This window comes from Leuciscus leuciscus, assembly GCF_965113295.1.
Source record: "Leuciscus leuciscus genome assembly, chromosome: 25".
Taxonomy (NCBI): domain Eukaryota; kingdom Metazoa; phylum Chordata; class Actinopteri; order Cypriniformes; family Leuciscidae; genus Leuciscus; species Leuciscus leuciscus.
In genome coordinates this window covers 5,461,378-5,472,913 of record NC_138724.1, presented here as the reverse complement: position 1 = coordinate 5,472,913, position 11,536 = coordinate 5,461,378, and the positions used below count along the sequence as shown (strand labels likewise).

The following is an 11,536-nucleotide window of genomic DNA, read 5'->3' as shown; positions in this document are numbered from 1 at the left end:
TGGTGCAGTCACCTTCATGTGTTCAAACGAGGTGAAGACATCAAACTTGTATAGGGTCTGGCAGCTGGTGCTAGCTGGCCAGTACCGATAAACAAGCAGGTCCTTCACCTCGGGAGTCCATTCTGCAGAGCATGATGGACAGGATTTCCGAGGCAAGCAGACATTGTATCGTCCTGTGAACAAGTGAATATACTGTACTGTAGTCAAGACTAAAATAATTTCAGTAATCAAATTGCAACAGATTGCCTTCTATACAGAGATACAAATATATGATATATTAGCTATTTGACATGGCATTTGGGCATTGCCTGAAAATGACATGGTGATAAAAAGCTTTGCGTTGCACACAGTGGTAAAGTTCTAGTACAATAATACTTGCACAAAAAGGAGGGCTTTCAGAACAACATACCATTGATGGTGACCACAGAAATATGCTTCCCTGGAGTGATTGTGAGGTCATGAGTGCATTCACAAATTGACCTTGGTGCAGGAACAGGCAGTTGACATACTGCAAAACAGAAAGAAGTTATGAAGTGTGTATTTACAGCTTCTCCTCAGTCCCTCATTTTCAAAATAGTGCTTTAAAACCCAACAATTAATCCAAACTGGCCACACCACTATTCCACCTGTAATTGTCATTATGTTGAAACAACATGTAAATGCTTAAGCACATTTTGAAAAATATTAAGACGCAATTGACTTAGCTGGTCAAAGATATGCTGGACAGAACTGTCAAAACCAATCATACTTTTGTTATTCAGCTATTAAATTTCACACTTGCACTTTAGAGTTTTTAGAATAAGCTTAGAATAAGATTAGCATTTTAGAAAAAATGTCTAAGCCATTTAGAAACACTGTTAAATATAAACATGTGCACTATCTACAACAACATTTGGACAATTACACTATAAGTATGAGACAATTTCATATAATGCTAATTTTAACATACTTTGTTCACAAAACTGAGGCTGGCCATTTTCATTGACCACCACAGCAGTTGTAGGGGGAATGGGCTCAAGAAATCCATGGAACACAGCCTCTCTGTCATGGAAGACATTTCTCTTGTGGGCCTCCATGTCAAAGGTAGCACAGAGGAACTCCATGTCCAGTGGTACACAGTCCAGGCACCTAATCACAGCTTCTACAGCACAGCATCTGTGACAATTTTGGATGAATACTCTCTCGGCTGAGAGCTTTGCATCCAAAAGCATAGGCCTAGCAGTTTTCATTCTCACATCTGTGAGAAGCTGCCTTTGTTCCCAAGCAGAAACCATTCTGTCTGTTCCCTCCGGAGCCTGGACTGCAGTTATGGTGTCCCTTAACTCTTAGAGTCTTGTTTCTAAAAAACTAAAATATACATTCACTTGTCCTTAAAAGGTCTATACTCATGATTATGATCACAAGTATATATCAGTTATACTGTGAGTCTGTAGTGGAAGCATAGACAAAACATAATGCTTAATTATGATTAAATAAATGGTGGAAATTGGAAAAACTGTAGTGTAGTGTAACTACACTACTGTACTACTGTAACACTCAGTATTCTCACCAAGACTTGCCAACTCTTGATCTTCTATCTGAAGGCCTTCCTCATGCACAGGATCCCTTCTTCTGGATTGAGAAGCAACTGCAGAGACAGTCATTTTGCTTAACCCTTTGATCAATATAACATGAAACCAATTCATTTCCAAATGAAAATATTCCATAAGGACTGGAGGCAGGGAAACTATATAAATGATTAATACACAACACAAGTAAGGAATATCAGTCGCATGCTCTTTAACTATCTTATATATTAGTGAGAACATTTTGCACAAACATTGCAACACCATTTTGTCAAAGTGGTATCTGACTCTCATATAATACGTGTAACCACCAAAACACTATTTAATGAATTATCTTTATTCTTAGATACAGCAATCATGTTTTAGTAAAGAACAAACCTGATTCAGGGCAGTGTGTTTCCCGACGTTTCTCACGCCTGCCTGTGACCAGTGGATTAGTGAGGGATCTCTTCCTGCTTTTCCTCGTTTTTTTTTTAGGAAAGGCAGTTTCCATGGCCATGGCAGCCTATATTGCAGAGCACTTATATCAGCAGCACTTATAATTGAGCATTATTCAGTAGTTGCATAAAAGGGTCTTACTAACCATTTACATCACATCTATAAAAGCAATAGCAATTAGTATTTTCAGACTTAGGCACTATTTGCTTATCATGACAAGCCTTACCCTGGCCTCATGGAGATAAGCATCACTAATTAATGCTGCCATGCTGATCCTGGCATCATTGGGATCATCAAAGACCCTCATGTCAGAATTGAGGGACATCACATACAAATACAAACAATATAAAAACAATACACAAAATGAAGAAAGAGAGAAAGAGAGAGAGATCGAAAGAGACAAGTGAGAGAGAGAGTGGCTCTTAAAAGTGCCGTTGGTTTGATTTGTGTGTGTGTGTATATGTGTGTGTGTTGGTGGAGTCAAAGTGTTGCAATATAGCTGTAAAACAAGAAAAAAGCAAAATATTATTAGAATAGCATTTGTCTATGGGTCTATGGGTCTGGGGTGATGGGATGTGGGGCTTCTATGATATTAGACTGCGTAGCCTATAATAAAAGATAATGAATTTCAAACCAGAACCAAACATATTTTTATTCAAAGATCAACAGTCTGTCATTATTCTTTAGTCTGCCAAAACTTTAGTCTGCCCGAGATAATTGTGTAGTGAAGTATTTTTTTGCAGTGCCGCGAACAATCAATCACAATCAATCACTCCTTTACGCATGCAGCAGTGACTGTCCTCGCGGCTGCAGCAACTTGCGCTCTAATAATAGGCAAAATAGGCTACAGAATAAGAATATTTCGTTCTGTATTGACAGGTGCAATATTTGAAAATCGATCATATATTTTTATTACATTTATATCTGCATTTATGTAAAAACTTAAACTTTCAAACATCAAAATGTCATTTATTAATATGTTTTCATGTCAAAATGACATACAAACATCTTTTCCTATTCTATTTTGCCTGGAAACGCTTCCAACACGCTTCCCAGATAGCAGACCAACATTGAATCTACATTGAATCAATGTTAATGCATTAACCAAAAGATCGTTGAATCAATGTTGAAATTTAACATTGATTTTTCATCAGGTTTGCACCCTGAAATAATGTTATTTCAACGATGAAAAATCAATCAATATGGTCATAAAATCAATATTATTTCAACCATAATTAAATCACTTATTTAGCATTGAATCAACATAGAAACAATATAAAATCAATCTTGCTTTATGTACAGCAAGATTCTATGCTATAGTTTATCATGCTTGTACTGTGCTTGAATTTTTAAATGACTCCTTTCAGACAGAGACCATGCATGTAGGGTTGCAATTAAATATGGTTTTTAATCAAAATGTCATTCAAAGTAAACTACATCCTTCAGTTTACAAGCAAATGTAGCCTATTTATTTATGCCCCCAAAACTGAACAGGAAATATCACATTCAGAAATGAAATGGCATTTCGTGGTGACAAAGACAAAAACAGCGCAGTAAGTTACGGTAAGAAAGAATGAAACATTACTCTGATACATATTTCAAGTTCAATTTTATTCATGTAGCACATTTAGAACAGCCCAAAGTGCTTTACAGAAGAACAACATTAAACAATATAGCATGCATTATATATATATTAAAAAAAGATATAACATGCATTATAAAATAAAACAAAAATAAGAGCAACATAGCTGAGTAACCATAAAACAAAAGAACCAGAACAGAAATCAGAACTCAGATATAAATTAATAAAACCAACCAAAGAAAATAATCAATACTAAATTAAATAGGTAACGTTAGTATGGGGCGCCGTTTGTAAAGCGGCTCACGCTGAAAATAACAGCAACATTTTGTCACATTTAGCTTCAAACAATGTTTAAAAAACTGGTATGAATTTTTGACGGTCACTTTTTACCACATTTACAACAATATTTGTCAACTTACAGATATTTTAAATAGTTAAATCTAAATAATAAATGTTACACCTAAATGCTAAATCTAAATCTAAATGTTAAATCTAAATCTAAATGTTGAATCTAAATGTTTCGGGTGAAACTAAATATTTAACCGGAAGTGCCAAAATAAAAGCTCGAGTGTGTGTTTATAGCATGGTTTATAGTGTCAAATAATGAATAAAAAACATCTCATAATAATAACTATAATATAACGATAATAACTACCTAAAATAATAAACACGTTTGGAGAAACTGTAGAGTTTCGTGATGAGAGTGATGACATGACATTCAGTCAAAGTGAGCCCCCTCGTGGCTGGCTATTATGGCTGCAGGTCATAAGTCCCGCACTTTTCATAAAAGTGACACTAGCCTACTCTTCAAATACAGTTTCTCCAAATGTGTTTATTATTTTAGGTAGTTATTATCACGATAATCCATGTCCAAGAGTCCATTTCCTCGGATGAGATGGTTTTTATTCGTTATTTGACACTTTAATAAACCCAAGTAACTTGAAAGAGTGGTCTTGTCTGAACTCAGTTATGAAAAAGACATGTGACCCTCTAGTGGTGAAGTATGGAAGTGCAATTAAAGAGATCGACTGACATTTTCTCCACATTTTAGTCCAGTTTAGTCAGTGATATAAGATTATATGTTAACTTAGTACATCATAATAAAAGAATAAAGTCTGTGAAAGGTTTGATTTTGTGTAGTTTGTGATCCTCCATCAGCAGCTGCAGTTTCTCTCAGCTGTATCAGTGCAGTCACTGTGACGTCTGACTGACAGAGGTTTTTGTACGACTCTTTATCACTGTGTGAACACATCTTTACTATTTGGATAGTGAAAACTCTGACAGTAATAATCTCCTGTATCTTCAGTCTGGACTCCACTGATGGTCAGAGTAAAATCACTGCCAGATCCACTGCCACTGAATCTAGATGGAGTTCCAGTATAACGGGTTGTTGCATAATATATGAGAAGTTTAGGAGCTTCTCCAGGTTTCTGTGAGTACCAGTGTAACCAATTACCACCATGCACATCACTGCTGGTTTTACAGTTTATTCTGACTTCTTCTCCTGGTTGAACTGCTGGTATTGATGGACTCTGAGTTACAGTATACTGTCCTCTACACTCTGAAAGAAAACACAAACAAAAATGATTATTATATATTTCACATTTTAAGATAATTAATAATCATTATAAAAACTGTATTACACAAACCTTGAATAAACAGTGCAATGGTCCAGATGAAGATGTTGATTGTGTTCATTGCTGTAGTTTAGTCTTGTGTGATGATGAAGATTGTGTTCTGCTCTCAGTCATGAAGTGTTAAACTCACAGCACTATAAACACTCTCAGAGCACTGAAGCATGTGCTGACAATGCAAAGAAGTGGGCAGGATTTACAACAGCTTGTGCTGATAACAAACTAATATACACTAGAGTTACAGAATCATGACTTTATTTTGTATTTTTATTGTGACTCCTGAGACACTGAGGATGTGCAGATGAACGTCCATCTCTGTGTCCATATTCAGTCATGTGACCATCATCACTGCTACACTTCCACTAGATGAACCGCCATCACTAAAGTAAGATCATGAATCATGAGTCTGTTCAGAAAGTATCAGGACTGATTGTGAATCTCTAATCAGAGTTCATGGTGTCACTCCATCTATCATGAAGCCTCATGTGTGTCTGAAATCATCAAATGGAGAAGAAACAGGCTGTTAAAGATGGAGACATATTAGAGCTTGTTCACGTTTCATGATCTTGTGTGGAGATTCATAACCAGTCCAGATACTTTTAGAACAGACCTTGAATATGAAAACATGCTTGACTGTGTAGAACATGCAAAATACCTTTTATATTTTCATTGTTGACACTTTCTATTGACTTTGGCTCTAATATTCAATAAACTCAGATTATTTAAAGAGATTTTCACTGAAGTCTGAAGCTGCAGGTTTTTCTGTGAATCATGATGATTGATCTGCATATGAAGAACAGAAGCATCATTATGAGAAACTCCACAACATCATCCATGATCAAAGAGGTCAAAGGTCACCTCAGAGGTCACAGCTCATCAAATATATTTCTTTCAACAGTGTTATATCAGAAAGCATTTAGTCAAATCTGAATGAGTGAGTGTTGAGAAGAGCTGAGGATCTTCTAATATCAGTGTGTTGAAGTGTTGTTTCTCTCTCTCTGCTGGAGTGTGTGTTCACTCGAGTGGAATAGAGGTTTTTGTACGAGCGTTTCATTAGATTGTATCACTGTGGCTCACATTCGGTGGAGGAACTAAACTGGTGATCGGTAAGTCTGTCTATTTAATCACCTAATAAAAAAATTATAATTCAATTTTAAAATAAAATTTTAATTTCAGAAAGTGTTTTTTTATAGTGAAAAAAAAACAACAACATTTATTAATAATAATGACTATAAGATACTGTGGCGACACTTTACTTAAAGCCTTTATGTATAATGCATTATAAAGGTATCAATAGCGTATGTTATAATGTCATATATGTTTTCATAAATTACTGTAACTAAAGTTAAAATGTTTTATAATATTTGCAAATTCCTTGTTACGTCTAAAATTGATTGTTTGTCATGAGTTTTAGTGTATTATAATTTTTTGGAGGTGTAACAATGAATAGATAATATTATAATGTGTTAAAACCTTGGTTTCAATTAATGATGAGATCATACATGCATTATAATGTGTAAAACAATATATAATTAATGCATTAAAAATACTTTTTATAATGCAATATCTATAAAGGCTTTAAATAAAGTGTTACTGATATTGTTGTATAATCATTTAATCTAAAACAATGATATATAACGATTGTTATAAGAATTGCATTATTCCTTTCTAAATGTATTTCCACACTGTGTCTCACTATGAGTTTAATCAGTTTATTACAGGTTTGTTTTTCCTTCATTTATTTCTACACTGAGTTCATATTTAGTTCATCTTTTATTGTCCTAAACAAGAACAACATTTATTAATAATAATGATTATTAGATATTGTGGCAAACTTTACTTATAACTGTAACTGTAACCAAAGTGTGTGTGTGAATGTGTTGTGTTTGTCTCCTGCAGCTGGTCCCACAGTGAAGCCCTCAGTGTCTCTGCTGCCGCCCTCTTCTCTGCAGATCTCTGGAGACTCAGCCGCACTGCTCTGCCTGCTCAGCTCTTACTCTCCACAGGGGGCGCTGGTGAGCTGGACACTGGTAGTGATGTGCGATACCACTGGTTTCCTATCCGATCCGATACCAAGTAAAATGAAGGCGATACCGATCCGATACCGATACTTTGCCCAAAAATTACTGTTTGGGAAATTAAAGTAACAAGTAGTGTACTCAAAAGTGTCACTTCATACTGAATACGAGACATATTATGGGTTCTTCTTGTTTATTTATGAAGAATTATCATACAAAAAAAAGAGCCAACTTACATATTTATTGACAGCATCTGAGCATGTATATCTTAAAACGCCTGCTTGAACATCTTAACATAAAACAATAAACATTCACACTTTTTGGTTTAGTGACATGTTAATCCGGTCCCCTTGAAGATTTTTAACCTTCCCTCAAAATTTCTCTCATTCACAGGTTTTTGTTTAGGAACAACAACATATTAACAGTTTTTCCTTTAAGTCTGCTCCTTTTTTTGCTCACAACCTCGCCTGCCTTTGAAAAGATTCTCTCTGCAGGTACAGAAGAAGCAACGATTCCCAGGTATCTGACTGCAAGTTTGCTCAGGGCTGGGAAGGTTTGTTCATGCTCTTGCCACCAAAGTAGTGGATCCTTATCTCGGGGGATCAGTTTTTCCTCTGAGTACCGACGTACTTCAATGAGTACATCAGTGGAAGCTGACCGATGATGTTGGCTTGACAAAACCTGTTTGTCAAAATCGGTCCATATCCCTCCTTTGGTCGCAGCTGGACCAGATGGTGCAGGACCCTGATTAGACCCTGAGGTAGAAGGCACTGAGGTAGAGCTAGCAGTAGGCATTGAGCTTGGAGTTAAAGTGAAAGCTGACTCTACTGTCTGACAAACTTCCTGCATTTCAGCGCAGAGGCGTTTTTTCATTACCTCAACATTGTCTTTGTCTCGAAATCCAAGATGTTTAAACCTAACATCTAGAAAGGTACTGGCAGCTAGACAGTGAATGCTCTCAATACCCCTAAATCTGCGCTGACACTGCTGTGCCAGCTGTGTGGCAAGTGGACTGCCCTGACGTTCACAAGCTGCCACTGACCTGTGAATGAGTGACACGAGTGGAATCACTTTGGACACTGAAACATGTTTTGCAGCTGAAATGTCCCGGGTTACTTCTTCAAATGGTTGGAGTGTGTCAACTGCTTGCTTTATGAAGGATAATTCTCCCACGTTTAAACACAGTGCCTTTTTTCCTAAAAGGCAGAGGGCTGTGGTTACAGCTTCATTTTGCTCATAGAGCCTCTCTAGCATGTAAAAGACAGAGTTCCAGCGGGTCTCTACTGACTGAATTAGCTTGTGTTCTGCTATTCCCAGCTGTTTCTGAATATCCCTGAGCTTCTCTGTGGCCTTACTGCTGTGGTGAAAAAAGGAGACAATCGCACTGCATTTTTCCAGGACCTTCACCATTTCTGGGACATTTTTGAGACTGTCCTTTACAACTAGATTTAGTGTATGTGCAAAACAAGGATGATGCCTCCATCCTGCCTTGTGTAATGCTGCAACCATATTTGCAGCATTATCTGTCACAACTGCAACCACTTTCTCAGTTATGCCCCATTCTTCTGTGATCTGCCTAAGCTCTAAGCTGATATTATCAGCTGTATGCTGCCCATGGAACACATGGGTTTCCAATACAAATTCCCTCATTTGCCAGTTTTCAATGACATGACATGTTACAGTCAAATATGCCTCTGTGGACACTGAAGTCCACATATCAGTGGTAAGTACGACACTATTAACATCTTGCAAAGATGACTTTACTTTGCCTTTACACTCATCATACATGTTTACAAGATGAGTCTCTGTGAGCTTTTTTCTTCCTGGGAGTTTGTACTTTGGATCAAGAGCTCTCACAAATCCCTGGAACCCTTGGTCCTCCACTATAGACAGGGGCTGGAGGTCTTTTACTATCATCTCACCCAGACATCTTGTGAGTTCTGCTGCTCTTGGGGAATTATCTACAAATAATATAGAATACAAAGGGCAAATTAAATGATAAACTGCATTGAATGCTTGATCTTACTTGATCTATGAAACCAAACTTTTAAAATAGCTTCCACAAAGTAGAAAGGAAATGGTACTTTACATACAGTTTCTATTTTATAAAAAAAATGCTGTGACTCAAATTGAAATGGCTAGTACAATACATAATTAGAGAAGTACCATAATAACTTCATAATTGTCAGAACCCACATTTTGAAATTTCTATTTAACCATCAGTCAAAACAAATGAGACGGAGAATAATACAACTGAGAATTATTCTACTGATACAATATTATCTGTCTTCTTACCTATCAAATACTTTTCCTGGCAAACGTACTGTAAAGTCCAATGCAGCCTTGTCAATGTAATTTAAATGATCTACTCTGCAGATAACCATACCTAACTAAATTATCTCAGGGACACATTTTACTCCAAGCTGAACTATTGCAGACATTTTGGTCATTTAATTATTTCATTACTTATTTCATTACTTTATTTTAGTAAAATGTGTCCCTGAGATAATCGCACATCAATTCAGCCGGCCCAGATTTAGTTAGGTAAGGTTATCTGCAGAGTAGATCATTTAAATTACATTGACAAGGCTGCATTGGACTTTACAGTACGTTTGCCAGGAAAAGTATTTGATAGGTAAGAAGACAGATAATATTGTATCAGTAGAATAATACTCAGTTGTATTATTCTTCGTCTCATTTGTTTTGACTGATGGTTAAATAGAAATTTCAAAATGTGGGTTCTGACAATTATGAAGTTATTATGGTACTTCTCTAATTATGTATTGTACTAGCCATTTCAATTTGAGTCACAGCATTTTTTTATAAAATAGAAACTGTATGTATAACCAAAGTTCTAAAACAAATTTGTTTTAAGAATTCAGGGAACTGCCGTTGTTTTATCATTGTCACTAAAACCCAAGCCCCCAAAATACAGCCACATCGCCTCATTTTCTCCCTAGTCTGTACCTGGATAGTGCCTGCCTGCTGCACCAAAGGACTCTGAAAGCGATGTCTGTCTCGCCCTAGCAGCACCTGTACCTCTCCTTTCCTCCTCCTCTGACCGCCTCGTCATGACGTCATCATATTCTGTCTTGTGATTTATATGTAGATGTTTGATTAGGTTTGTGGTATTACCACAGTACCTCACTGTTTTGTTACACGTGTCACAAACCGCATCGTTTGAGTTTATGGAAGTGAAGTAGCTCCACACATAACTTCGCTTGCGTTCAGCCATATCCAATCCGCCGGACTGACAGCGTGACTGAACAACATGTGCGAGCGGACTGAGTGGCTAGCGTGCTGCAGCACTGCAGTTGTACAGTGCCATATTACGCTCATGACTTGGCAGGCGGAAGGCGGAAGAACAAGTAGTTCCGACTAAGTTGGCATTATTCAGATAAACGAGGGTAATTGTGGTTACTTTCCGCTGTATTTCTATTTCCAATAAACTACATATTTGCTCCAAATTACTGAAATATCGATATTGATAAGATAATCGATTCTAGAACATACAAAGCTGGTATCGGAGATATCGATATTTTAGTATCGATCCGCACATCACTAGACACTGGACGGGTCAGAGGTCACCGAGGGGGTTCTGACCAGCGCAGAGAGCCAGCAGGACGGCCGCTACAGCCGCAGTAGCGTCCTGACCCTCAGCAAAGCACGCTGGGAAGCGGGAGAGCTGTACGTCTGCAGAGTAACACATGATGGAGCTCCTCATGAGGTCTCGTTCCACAAGAGCTCTGAGTGCTGATGTTTCTCTCCTGAAGATGAGCCGTATCTGAGTGTCCTGTGTCAGGCAGGATTCACATGAGTCTAGTGCTGCAGCTGTAGTGATTTACAACTCAATACTGAAAGAGTGTGTGTGTGTGTGTGTGTGTGTGTGTGTGTGTGTGTGTGTGTGTGTGTGTGTGATCTTTCAATCTGCTGTGTTTGCTGCAACATTCAATAAAGCTTCTCAACAAGTTCACTTTGTGTCTGACAACATCATTCAACTAACAGATGAAGATGCAGGTGCTTTTCAGAAGGTTGATGTAGCAGTAAATGTCAAATAAAGCTCTTGGGGTTTGAACATGGTCTCTGGAGACAGAGCTGCTCTATTCTGAGAGGATCACAATCACTCCACCCTGACAATGCAAATGGAGTTTTCAGTCTCACTCTCTGATTGGTTACATGATCTGGACTGGAACACTTTCACTTCTGCTTTAGTGAAGCAGCGCAGACAAACTGATTATTTATAGGAGATTAAAAAGTTTAGAATATAAAAATATCATAAAATAAAAAATCAAGAATCAT

General features: G+C 37.3%; 1 gene segment (V, D, J or C); it reads left to right on the top strand.

Annotated features, from left to right (window-relative positions):
* The first annotated feature begins 5,990 nt into the window (after positions 1-5,990).
* Positions 5,991-10,994, top strand: LOC309489999 (immunoglobulin lambda constant 7-like). The segment is given in 3 exons: positions 5,991-6,084; positions 7,119-7,234; positions 10,803-10,994.
* Positions 10,995-11,536: the final 542 nt, after the last annotated feature.